General features: G+C 44.4%; 2 pseudogenes; both read right to left on the bottom strand.

Annotated features, from left to right (window-relative positions):
- Window positions 1-9,508: 9,508 nt before the first annotated feature.
- Window positions 9,509-10,322, bottom strand: LOC123068877 (cytochrome c biogenesis CcmF C-terminal-like mitochondrial protein; annotated as a pseudogene).
- Window positions 10,323-11,156: 834 nt separating this feature from the next.
- On the bottom strand, window positions 11,157-12,185 carry LOC123068876 (cytochrome c biogenesis CcmF C-terminal-like mitochondrial protein; annotated as a pseudogene).
- Window positions 12,186-12,401: the final 216 nt, after the last annotated feature.

Raw genomic sequence — 12,401 nt, 5'->3', positions numbered from 1 at the left:
CCAAAAATTGGATAGGGGTAAAGACGCAGCCGGGTGCCGGCGGCTTATTCAAGTGCCCCCCGAACCGCGCGAAATGGTCGCCTATTACACGGCTCACAAACTCTGCCTGGGGTGGGGCTACCTATTATTCGTAGGCGGTACGTACGGCGCACGCAGGGCCTCGGTTTGCTGCGTGGACTGTCTATGCATTTCCTACAGAGTGTAATGGAACCCACCTCAGCTCCGCCGGGCCAAAAGAAAAGAACATAACAGCCGGAGGCGAAGAGTAGAGTATAGCCAAGGGGCTTTCGTCGTCCGTAAAGGACCTAACGGAAGACCATGCTCCGGAGTGTGCACTTCGAGTTTTGTTTTAAGAACACTTGGCCTTACCCCTTCATTTTGAGCCATGTCTAGGTAGAATCGGCAAGATTGAACCGAGGCCCGCCCGGGCACCGCCGGGGGACAACCAGACCAACCAGTAGGCTTTCTTTCCGAAGTTTCCTCCCGGGGCCCTTAAATCATTGAATTCATAGGCATAGGGGCGTCCCAGGCAGTGGTTCATTCAATGAGAAAGAAAGACAGGAGGGCAGGATTTGTCGTGTCGGGCTAATTCATTCTGGGAAAAAGGGGGAAGGGAGTCACCTGAGCTATGCGAAGGGAAGGAAGTCGTGGGCTGAGCCGGAGGTCACTTTTCCCGATCCATCCCGAAGGGTTTTTTCCCTCTCTCGCCCCATCATCGTACCCAGTCCTGCTATCGGCTCAGCCCTATCTATTCATCTCTTTTTTTTACATGGAGATTTTTTGGATCTCTCTTGTTCATAGATCTTGAAAGCGGATCAATAGAAATTTCTCAAAGGATCTATCTATAGAAAGATCTAGATCTCTATCATCATCTATCTCTATATCTAGATATGGAAGAACCCTCGAAGCCTGTCCCCGACGACGATGCCCCCTGGGCGAAAGGAAAGGGGCCGCCATTCTCTTTCTTTCCTCAATCGTTCCGATCATTTCTCTCATTCCCTTTTGTTTGTTTTTTCGGGTTGGTTCGTTTCCTCCTCCTATCTATGCAATTCTCTGTCTTCGTTCGTGATCATCTTAGGCGAAAGGATAGGTATAAATTTTGTGGAGGGGCAGCTGTGAAAGGGCGATTCCCCCTTTTCCATTGATGTAGGGAAGGGGGTGATTGATCTTTTTTTGAATCAGGCCTTACTGACCAAGTGGTGGTATAAGCTTCATTGCGGATGAAAAGAAGTCCTTGTGAGCCGAGCTACAAAAGGAAGTTCAAGCTCAAGAAATCCTCTCAATAGGGATTGGGAAAGCAAGCTGTTTGTTTATTTGATCTTACCCGGTTGTGAGACGGGACGTGAAGTCAACCAAGTACATGTGTGTTCATAGTGTCCCCGGCACCTTCCTCCTAGCTGAGTATGGATGCTGGAGTTAGCTGGAGTGTGGGGCGAGTGCGTGGTAGATGGAACTCCTATTTACCGCATTTCTTCTTGCACTTCCAACTTGAAGAGGAAGAAGCATCTCTCTTTGCATCTTCAATAGATAGGAAAAAAGATCTTGACCTGAAGCCTTCAACCAAAGAAAGGGAGACTTGGTGAAGTCAGAGGTGGTATTCCTTCCCTAGATTCATGGAAGGAATTTTTGAAGTTTGAGTGAGGAAGGAAAGCGGGAAAGGTCCGATACAAAGGAAAGGGTTGCGAGGCTTAACGATTTAGAATATAGCTGTTGAGGTGGCACCTATTCCCCCGGGGCAGGGGTATATGCCCGTAGCTTTCTTCTGTCACTTCTTTCAGATCAGTGAAGTGGAAAAGTAATAGAGTAAGGGACCCTTGTTTACAAAGAAAGCTGTCACTCCAAGAACTCGAAGTCAAGCATCTTCGGGAATATCCAGATTAGTCTTCAACTAGAGAAAGGATAGGAATCTCCTTTGCTGAGTTTTCTTCTCCAGCGGATGTAGCGGTAAAAGATTCTATTCTTTCCGCGGTCTAGTTACGTCTTTCCTCTCCCTATCTAAAGAGCTCTATTAACATAGACCCTCTCCTGACTCTCTATCATTTTCAGAAAGCAGCAAATCCTTCTCTCTATTCTACTATCCGATCTCGTCTGTTGAAAATCGATCTGAAATACGGTCATATCTTCGTTATCCCAATAGTAAACCTTCTTACTTCTCTTCGCATCTCGAAAGACGCAAAAGATCTATTATTAGCTTATTTATAAGCTGTCGAAGGTCCTTAAAAGCCTTGATTTGTGGCTTACGGCTTACTTGCCTTTTTCCTTAAAGCCTATATAGACAGACATAGACTGAGGGCATTCTGGGCATCCATGCTCCTGGCAATGGCAAGATCCGAGATGTCAGTTGCTTGTCTTCAAGCCTCAACCTTATTCTGACTCCTACTAGGGTAATCAGGTTTAAGTTAAGCCCGAACAGCTTAGTTTTCCACTTCTCTTCCGACACAAGCTTCTTTGCCAAGCCTTCCCCATCAATTGGAAATCCAGTAAGAAAGGCAAGGGGTGCAACGGCAAGGCAATCTGAAATCATAATGGGAGTTTTATTTAGGTTTATTTAGATAGATTCACCTTTGGGGTTGTTACAGAATCGGTTCTTCAAGAAGGAGCTCTTAGTACGGTGGATGCATCGAATGCAAGCTTTAAGGAAGAATAATTCTCTTAGCAGACAAGAATGAAATTCAATTAGTCCCACACTTCCCGTAGGAATCGAAGAGTACGCAAGCACATTCATTTAATGGGAAAGCTTTCCTTGGCTAGGCCCCTATGAAGAAAGATGCCAATTCCCAAAAGCAGTAACAATAGCAATAGCAATAGGAGTAGCATTAGGAATTAAGACCGTCAGGCCTCATTCATCAAAGTAGCAGTCCTTAGGGGCTGAAAAAGAGCCCAAATTCCCCGCAACAAGCTTGGAAAGGAAGAAGACACGAAGGGAGGAGTTCCGCTTAGCCTTTGCTCCTCTTTGATAGAAGTAGCTCTTTTGTTTGCCAGAATGGCTTGTTAGCAAGAAAATGCCTTCTTAGGAAGTGAAGAAGAATACGCCTGCTTGAGAATGCCCTCTTGTTGTTCTCGAAAGATGGAGGGGGGCAGATTTCACTAAGGAAAGGAACTGAACTAATGGACGAGGAGGAAGAGAATATAGAAAAATTGCCGACATTCAAGCATACTATAGATGTTCCAGAACTGCTAAAGGGAAGTTCTAGTAGAAAGGACAACTAAGCGAAAGGCCTTCTTAGAAAGGCAGAGTGACAGGTAATGCCCTATTTCCTAACAGTGAAATCTAAGATCAGACAAGAAAGAAGCTAAAGGCTAGGCAAAGAAGACGAGGGAGAAATCATAGGTGAAAACATTGGGTTACCAACTCGGGTGGGTTCTCACACCAAAGTTCCTTTGTTTCGGGCAAGCCCAATTACAAACAAAAGAGAAGGTCGGTCCCGTACTCAAACCAAATCAGAAGGGCGGTACTCACTCGGATGGAAGAATCCCAGGTCGGTCCCATACCCGAACAAAGGCTAGACCGAAGGTCCCGTCCCACGGGTTAGGTGCTTAGCTGAAGGTGGAAGGCGAAGCCAAGGCAAGAGCAAGGGTTGAAAGACAATATAGAAGAATTCCATCTCCCCTATTTGTTCCATTCTCAATGGTTGGTCAAGTTGAGATGAACTACGGGAATCTATATATGGACTTCAAGGTCAATCAACCCATGCAAGGAAACTCGACGGAATTTGTTTTTTGATGGATTCAAGCAAAGAATGAGAAGTATGGCTTGGCTAGGGAAGCAGTAGTAGTGGCAGAGGTCGAGCTTTGAGATGAGAAGAGGGCTGAGTCGTCTAGCTTTTATTCCAAAATCACGTATCACCGATCAGCCTATTCGAGAGGAGCTGCTTGCCTTGCCCACTTCAATAAGGAAGACTCCATCCATCTAACCCATATCCATTGGAACCAGAAGCGAGTGGTAAAGTCACCCTTTGGCTAAAAAAACGATTTGTATGCGTGGCGCAACACACACCTCTGCAAAAGAAGAGAAAGAACGGAAAGAAGCAGGCCCACAAGATGACAAGTGGATTGAATATCCTTTGCTTTCCTCACCGGTGCTATTGAATCCGCATTTAGAAGAAAGAGCTCCGGGACCGAATTGCTTTGAGTGGGGCTTGCACATTAATTAGATCACCTGAGTAAGCCAAGAAAGACGAAAGCGATGGATGTATGTGACAAAGAGAACTTATGAACATGAAAGCCATCCTGTTCCCTAAATATTTTAGGAAGCGAAGAAGACAGAAAAAAGTTCGGTAATCTTCTCCCTTTGGTAGGCATTTACCCAAGGCACTGATATTATGAGTCTCTCGATTATACGTGAAATAGGGAGTTCGAGGTCTTATTCGTCTTTCTTGGCCTATGTGAATATGAGCCAATTCCGGAAAGTGAATAATTCACTATTGAAAGTGCAAGTCGACGTTCCTGATATGAAAGTGAAAGTGGAGTGAAATCTAGGTATGAAGGTTCAAGTCCAGTTCCAATCTGGATATCAAAGTGTTGTTCAATCGTCGAAAGTGATCTCTCTTTTGTTGTTCTCTTTTAGTCCTTTCTTTTTTCTTTCTTTGGAGTCGGGTTCTTAAGACAGGACTGGAAATCGGGTTTTCTTAATATCTCTCTTCCGGAGAAGTAAGTTTGTTCGAGATCGAAAGAGTGCCCTCGAGAGACTAGACTAATAGTAAAAGTAGTGCGCCTTCAGTTGAGGAGAACTGTTCACAAGCAGTGGTTATGAGCTCTTTCTTGTGGAGGTTCAGAATAGGTAATTCCTTCACTTCAGTTGCACTAGTGGATTGAATAACCTTTTCTTTAGTTCTAACAAAGTGCATGTGTTGTTGGTTAATAAAAACACGAGTTTCGATAGGCTGGAGGAAAGATACTATAAGTAGGACAAAGAAAGACCCTATAAGAGACCGGAACTCAATACGATTCAACCAATCCAAATTGCTTTCCTAAAGATACCCGTTCCGCTGTTCCTTTACCGGCAACAACTATTGAATAACAACCTTCGCTTTGCTTTCGCATCGGATCTCGGCATTAGAAAATCTAAAAATAGAGTAGATCCCGGGGCGTACCTAATGGTTTCATTGATTTGAATGGATTGATTTGTTGTACCGTTGTAGGAATCCTCATCCGATGTAGGAATCCCGTGGAGGAAGTGGGGAAACAAATCCAATTATTTGATTTTGATAGGAGCAGTGCCGGTATTGAGGGTTTCTCTATCTCTTCACTCATGAAGTTAATACAAGTGAGGATTGATTTCAGTTATTCATATAAGAAATAAGAGGAATAAATAATCTCGGGGAAGACAGGCTTTCTCGCTCTCGGCACATCTTCGCTAGGGATTCTTCTCTACCTTCTTGCGTTGAGATGCCATCAACTCTTTCCTGGGGAATCAGGTCAATACAATACTCTTGGAAAAGCAAGCTATAGCAGATCCTTGAGTATAGAGAAAAAGGAATGGAGTTTCATTAGCTCTCTGTGCACATCCAGTATAATACCTTTGCGAGCCCCTACGGAAAGGGGTGTTGTGTTCTCTTTACAATGGGGGTGATCCTGGTTTCCAAAAGCTGTTGGTTGGTTGTATCTTTTTCTATTGGCAATCCCCAATCTGTTGCTTGTTCGTTACGAACAAAAGAAGCCGATACCAGTTCTGGTGTTTATCCAGCGGAGGCTCGTATCTCTTCCATGTGAGACCAGCGACCTCAGATCATCCCGGACTTATGTGCTGGAATAGCTTCGTTATGAGTTGAAGCAGCCTCAGCTACTATTCCTACTAAGGAGGAGTCGCCTTTTTCAATTCCCTCCCTTTTGCAATCCCATGTTGATGTAAGGAAGCTGCTTTAGAGTATTGGCAAAAAAAACATTACATGCAGGTCCAGATCTCCTTGCGTTCGTTGGTGGTTGACTACCGGGAAAGGGCAGAATAGCAACAGTGAGGAAGCATACCACCCAAAGCAAGACGTGAAAAGCTTCTTCGTATCCAAAAGCCCCTTTTGGTCTATCTGGCCTTAGTATTTATGATACATAATCGCATCTTCTCCCCCTTTCTCGTATCTTCACGGAAGTAAGTACTTGTATGATCGGAACTAGTATTTAGATATATGTGACCCTCTAGCGGTTTGACTCCGTTGATGGTATACGGAACTTCCTTCCTGCGAAAGGTCGAGTTCGTAAATCAAGCTTGTAGAAAAAGCGAGTACCGGTAGTTGATGGTGATGGTGAGGATGACTAACCTCGCTCTTGCAACCATGAATATTTTCTAGATACTACGGGCATATACCTTCTTCCGAAGGGTCCCCGTCCTATCTTTTTCACCTTCCGCTCTGGAATCGACTATTGGTGGGTTGTAACGTGATCCTATGGATCTCAATGAACAGCTTCGATACCACAAAAGGATGGGCAAGAAAGACAGCAGGTGTTGAGACAAAGCCCTAGTTCATACACAATCATAATGTTGGTCAACCATCCGAACCGGGATTCCTGTTATTCATACGAAGGAACAAGAAAAGAAGAAGTATGGGATAAATGGTTTTTGAGTTGGGCATGATGAAAGCGGGTACAATGGCATTACTTAGAAGCTATTATATCCTGTCTTGGCTTTAGCAATAAGCTTGTGCGACTGATGACTCCCTCCATCCCTGGCATCGCCAAGACTAATGGATAAGGTTTTGTCGCATCTTAATCGAACCGCATGCGGAGCTCAGCTCCTAAGAAAATAATAAGAAATATCTAGTTTTGTTTCATAAGTGGCGAGCCAAGGAATAAGAATACCGCCCCCTGATCTGTATTTCAAAAGCGGATTCAGCGTTGCAAGAAATAGAATTATGCATAGATTGACTTGTAAAGAAAGACGAACCGAACAGTTCTAAGCAAAACTCTCTTATTTCTATGCTCGATTCAATCTCTACTCATCTGCTTTTAGTTCTACTTTCTGTATACGAAGTCCGAGCTTTTCGAGCTGCTCAGTTCTCGCTATGTCATTTCTTGGTTTTTAGTGCATTCACTCAATTCTCTGTGAAGTCCATGGACATGTTGTGGTTCATTGCAGAGAACAGCCATCACATGGATCAAGCTATAAGGAATCACCCGCGAGCGAGGGCAAGTCTCAATTATGGTAGGAATGGAATACACCAATCATAACTCTGGTCTAGTCCCTAGTTCCCTAAGTAGTTAGTGAAACTTCCAGCTGGACTGACTGGATTTAGAGCTTAATGCTCCTATCTTTGAACTAGAATCTTAGCGCTTATTTCATGAAGATAGCTACTTTAATTGATACAAGAATGCCTACTTTGGACCAATAGGATCTACTCCTACTTGAATGCCAATCCAATCTCTTTCCCAATAAGAATTCCTAATCCCTAAATCCAAGCAAGGCATGATTGTTAGTCAGGATAACCAGCTTACGTACCGCATTAAGAAGTACCGACTATGCTTTTTTCCATACTTTTCTTGCAGTACTTCAGTAAAGCTACCCCATTTTAATAAGATAGGGATTTGAGATATCAGCATTTTCACAGGTCCTTGTCAAGCTGCAGCAGAATCAGATTCGAGTATAGCATCATTCAGTTGGAGTTCTGAAATAATCTGGATCCCCTTTGCTATTTTAGCAATCTCTGCTGCTCAGTTTCATCCCTTTCTGAGGTAGAAAACCCATCCATATATGTACGAGTGAGAGATGTCTTCCGTCCCGGAGAACCGTCTTCTCTCCCTCCTTAGGAAAAGGAGATCTAGGTAGAGGAGGTAGAAAATAATAGATACCGTCTATTCTATTAACTAGTCATCAAAAAGCAACCTATATCGAGGTCAAGTTTGATAGGGTGAAGTGGACTATTAGATCCCCAGCTTACCATTAGAAAGAAAGCTTAGCCGCCGACGTCAATGTGTTAAGCACATAGGATATATTCGGCGAAAGTCAGTAAGAAGTAGAGTGAATTCTGAAACTCCAGCATTTAGGCCCGGATAGAATGGGTCCTCAAGCTTAGAATCATTTGGCCTAACCTTTAAGAAAAGTCAGCATCTTTTCATCCGGGTCATACTAAAGGCAGGTAGACCGAACACACAGCACCTGTCCCAATGACTGGTACACTGACGGTGGCTTATTGGTTCCTTCCTCCCTTCCATCCTCAAGTCTTACTTTCCTTGATGCCTTAGTTTACTTGATGCCCGATTCATTCCTCCCTATATTCAATCTCTCGTGCCATATTCTTTTTCAGGTTTGACATTACTTCCCTTTCCTATCTTTTTACTTTTCTCAAGGACGTAAGATTCTTCAAAATGCCTTTCGCAGATCCCTTTGATTCCAGGTTCAGATCCATCTATCTCTTCTCTCCCTTTCTTGGAACCTTACTTCACAAAGTAGGACATGCCCCCGGGGATACTCATCATTATTATGAATAGGTTACTCTATCCAATTCCCCGGAATCATTACCTATCATAGTCAGTCTCAACTTCGCTTAGTTGAGGGATACTAACATCACCATCTGCACTGAGGAATATCTGAGATTTCTCATGGTTCACGTGCATGCCCCCGCCACCACGTTCGATCACGGAAATAAATCCACTTAGATTTACGTGCCTTAAGATGTCCAGAATTTGAGGACGGTCAAGATGATATGAATCATAGCGTGTTGAAGCTAGAAGGACATTGGTGTCCCATCTTGTATAAAGAACACCTTCATACCGGCTCAGGACCTCCCTATCGAATTGATGTTGAAAAAACAGATGTAGGAGCACGTCGCTCAATTCACCTATCAATGGTATACAATTCGAATGAGGAATTTGGAGGTTAGTGGCAGCATTATATATCGGGAGAGATAGAAATTCCTTTAAGATGTGGGAAATCACACCCAGATTGTGTAGACACTTTAAGGTATTCCATAGACGTTCCATAGAAACATACCGGATACTATGACTCAAATCCACACAGACTATTTTCTCTAAACCACTTTGACCATCCCAGAACCTTTGGTGGTAATCCAACATTTCATTATAATAAAATAATCTAGACGGAAGATTGTTTCTTATCACTAGAAACTCCCGCATTAAGATATTAGCTAACGCTTTAAAAAGTAGTACATCTATTGGAAGAGATGGCGCAGCCATACAAGGCCAATCACCAGCATTGATGAGTGGGCGCCTGGCACAACAATAGCCAAGCTCATCTTGCCTTTCCAGAGTGAAATGTTCCTGCAAAGTCATACCACCCCTACCATATTTATAGGTTTTGTATACCAATTTGGGATGAAATGAAGAATAACCTTCGTGTATATGCGACACCATGGTATCGATTTCTTCGGGTAAGACACCCCGCTCTCTCCACATATCATTCGAATTATAGAGTCTCCTGACCTCATTAATCAATTGAAGTTTCCAAAAACTACCATGAAATCTCTGGCGAAAAGTGACGTTGTGATTACTTCTAGATCCAATGAAAACTTTTGAGATAATACAAAAAGTGGTCATCATTTCTTCCTCTTGGTAAGTTGGCTGGTTTCTTCCCATTCTTTCTTCTTTCCACTAATCTAATGGTTTCATTCTCCCATCGAGAGGTTATGATACTAGCAAGAGTCCTATTCTTCTCCTCTCGATCCTACCTTGGGTTATGTTTGACAGGGATGGTCAGTGAACTTCTATTGGTTTCAAAGGAGGATAGAGATCCATTGGGGAAGGCTCGAAAGGTTATTCGATATCAAAGGTTGACCCTCGACGCGCCGCAGCCACTATTTTTACTCCTTTTATGCAATTATGAACGAAACTTTCTCGATTCCAATGCAACTTATCCTTTTGGAGTTGACGTAACAAACTACGTGAGCCTCCCGATGAAGCCAACAGAAATCCTATCCGAATACTAAAAATAAAAGGCAATTTCATTATGGTGGTATACCAGCCGCCAGTTCTAGAACTTCCAGTTCCAATCGGAGCATATAGATCCGTAAATGGATTTGTATGTATAGCCACTTCAGTCGTGCTCCTCGTTTCTCAAATGGAAAAAAGTATCTTCTTTCTGGGAACATGCTAAACCAGAAATTCTTATGTTCGTGATTCTTCATCCACCGATGCAGAAAATCTTCCAGTTTTCCATTCTCATATGAGGCAGGAAAGTTTATGGGCAACAAGTCAGCACGAAGTGATTCATCATGTTCAAACATGAACCTTTCGCTCGTTGGGGACGGTTTATAGATCATCAAATTCCCACAAATGGAATGAGAAGTGGGTCCATGTAAATGATCGAGACCTCGCAAACAACAACGTTCCTTCCCCATATGGAGTTCGGGACCCAAGGGCAATCGTTGAGTGAACTATATCTTATTCGTATTAGTTGACCTAAGCCGCACCATTATTGCAGGGGTGGGGCTCGGCCTCCGAACCGTACGTGGGACGAGTTTCTGCCTCATACAGCTCGGGCCGAAGACCAGGGAAGTTGAGGAGAGATGGGGAGACCCAACTGCTGCCAGTCGGGACGGACAGGAAAGGGGGCGGGGATAAGCTTGTGAAGAAGCAAGCTTATTGCCCCACCCCCCAAAAACAAACCGACCCAGCAAGAAAACATATGCGCTTTAGCAACAAAGCGCTCATCCCTTGCTTGCTGCTTCGCGTTCTTTCTATTCCATCCCAGTCCATTCCGGGATAGGAGGCTAATAGAATCTAATATGTGCAGTAGTCGTCGTCTGACCAATCGGCTCGGACACCAGACCACTTGTGCCCACCCATTCTGTCTCGCCCTAAATGGAATGGCTCTCTTAGTTACGTTGTGCCCCGACCCGAGTCCCCACGTCCGCTTTTATCCGCCCGCAACCCGGCCAACACAACATTAGGGCCGTCCCCCCCATTCTATGCTGACCCGGGCCGAGGCTCGCTTTTTGGGAAGCCCGTTCCCACCGCGCTCACGGCCCGGCTGGCCTGCCAGCGGTAGTGGGAATTCTCCCGTTCCCTGGTCAAAAAAGGGTTGGTTGGATGCGGGATCTACTCCACGAGGAGCGGTACGGACGTAGATGATATCATCACGACCTCTCTTTGCGTACCGCTAGGGATGCTTAATGCCACTTCGCCAACTGGCATTACCTGCGCTTTCGTGTCTCTCAGTGTGGTCAGCACTGGGTGTTTTCGAGCATCGAGGCTTACACCCATTCGCATTAATTCATCCAAAGTTCCTTACGCTTATGCACGAATTTTGGAATAAGCCATCTTCCTATCAAGGTTAAGGAGTCAACTGAGCATCTCAGCGGCGGGATTGAATACCCGGATCGAATCAGAGTTCACGCCGCCCGCCCTGAACAAATAGAATAGGAGGCGTGGGCCACAGGTCGCACATAAGCCATTGGGTCGCACGACAGAAGAACACCCAACATAAAGATGCACACTCCTCCATGTGAAATAGAAAGATTCATCTTCACTTTTTTGTAGTAGTCGTGACCAACAGCCATCAGCAGTCGGCTCGTTGGTAAGGCGAGAGCTTCAAGCCCGCTTTCTGGTGGCACACCCCCCAAACAAGCACCACTCGACGAGGGGGGGGGGCGGGGAAAGCTATAGGCCCAAAACCTTCGACCCTTCTTTCTATATGGGGGTGCCCGGGGCACCTCATCTTGTCATTTTGTTGCTCATTCCCCTTAGGCCGAAGTGTTTGGCCTTTACTTCGGAGCGCCCGCTCACGCTTCGCTGACCTATCGCGTGGTAAAGAGAAGAGAGTACGAAAGAATTGTAAACAGAGCAGACCGCAGAAAGATTCTAAATATGACAAGTCCCCCATGGATTCGATAATAAGGAAATGAAGAACGGGAACGAAATGAAATAAAGCATTTCTAGCGGATGAGCTTCTCTCCATTTTGTCTGGTAATAGAATAGGGCGGCTTGCTTTGACCAACACTCCACTTTTTGCTCTGTCCATGGAGCGTATGGATTTCCTTAAATGTAGATAGACCAAAAAAGGGAATAAAGGGATAGGAATAGGAATTATAGTACCATTGGAAGAAGAGGCACCAGTGGGAACATCTCTACTGACGAACCATTTCAATAGTACGGGTGCTGCCGTGCCACGGGGCACGACCATGGAAGTAATGAAAAAGAAGAAGTTCTGTAGTTGGACCATCTGCTCTATCCGTTCGATTTGAGCTTCTCCAGAGAAGATGAGACGCTAAAAATGAAAGTTTTCACAACGCATACCGAAAAAGGGTACCTATGTTGCCGACCATTAATGACTAGTTCGAAGACCAGGAGCAGGGGCACGTGCCAAGAAAGATTTGTTACTTTCCTTATGGTTTTCGAACGTTTTCAATAAAACCTTCTCGTAGAAGTATTTTCACAAAGTTTTCGGTAATATTAGTAGATGTTATTCGAACCCTTCCTTTTATTAAGATTCAAATTCTTATTCTTATTATTATCTA

This window comes from Triticum aestivum, chromosome 3B (genome assembly GCF_018294505.1).
Source record: "Triticum aestivum cultivar Chinese Spring chromosome 3B, IWGSC CS RefSeq v2.1, whole genome shotgun sequence".
Classification (NCBI taxonomy): Eukaryota; Viridiplantae; Streptophyta; class Magnoliopsida; order Poales; family Poaceae; genus Triticum; species Triticum aestivum.
This window is presented reverse-complemented; position numbering and strand designations above follow the sequence as displayed.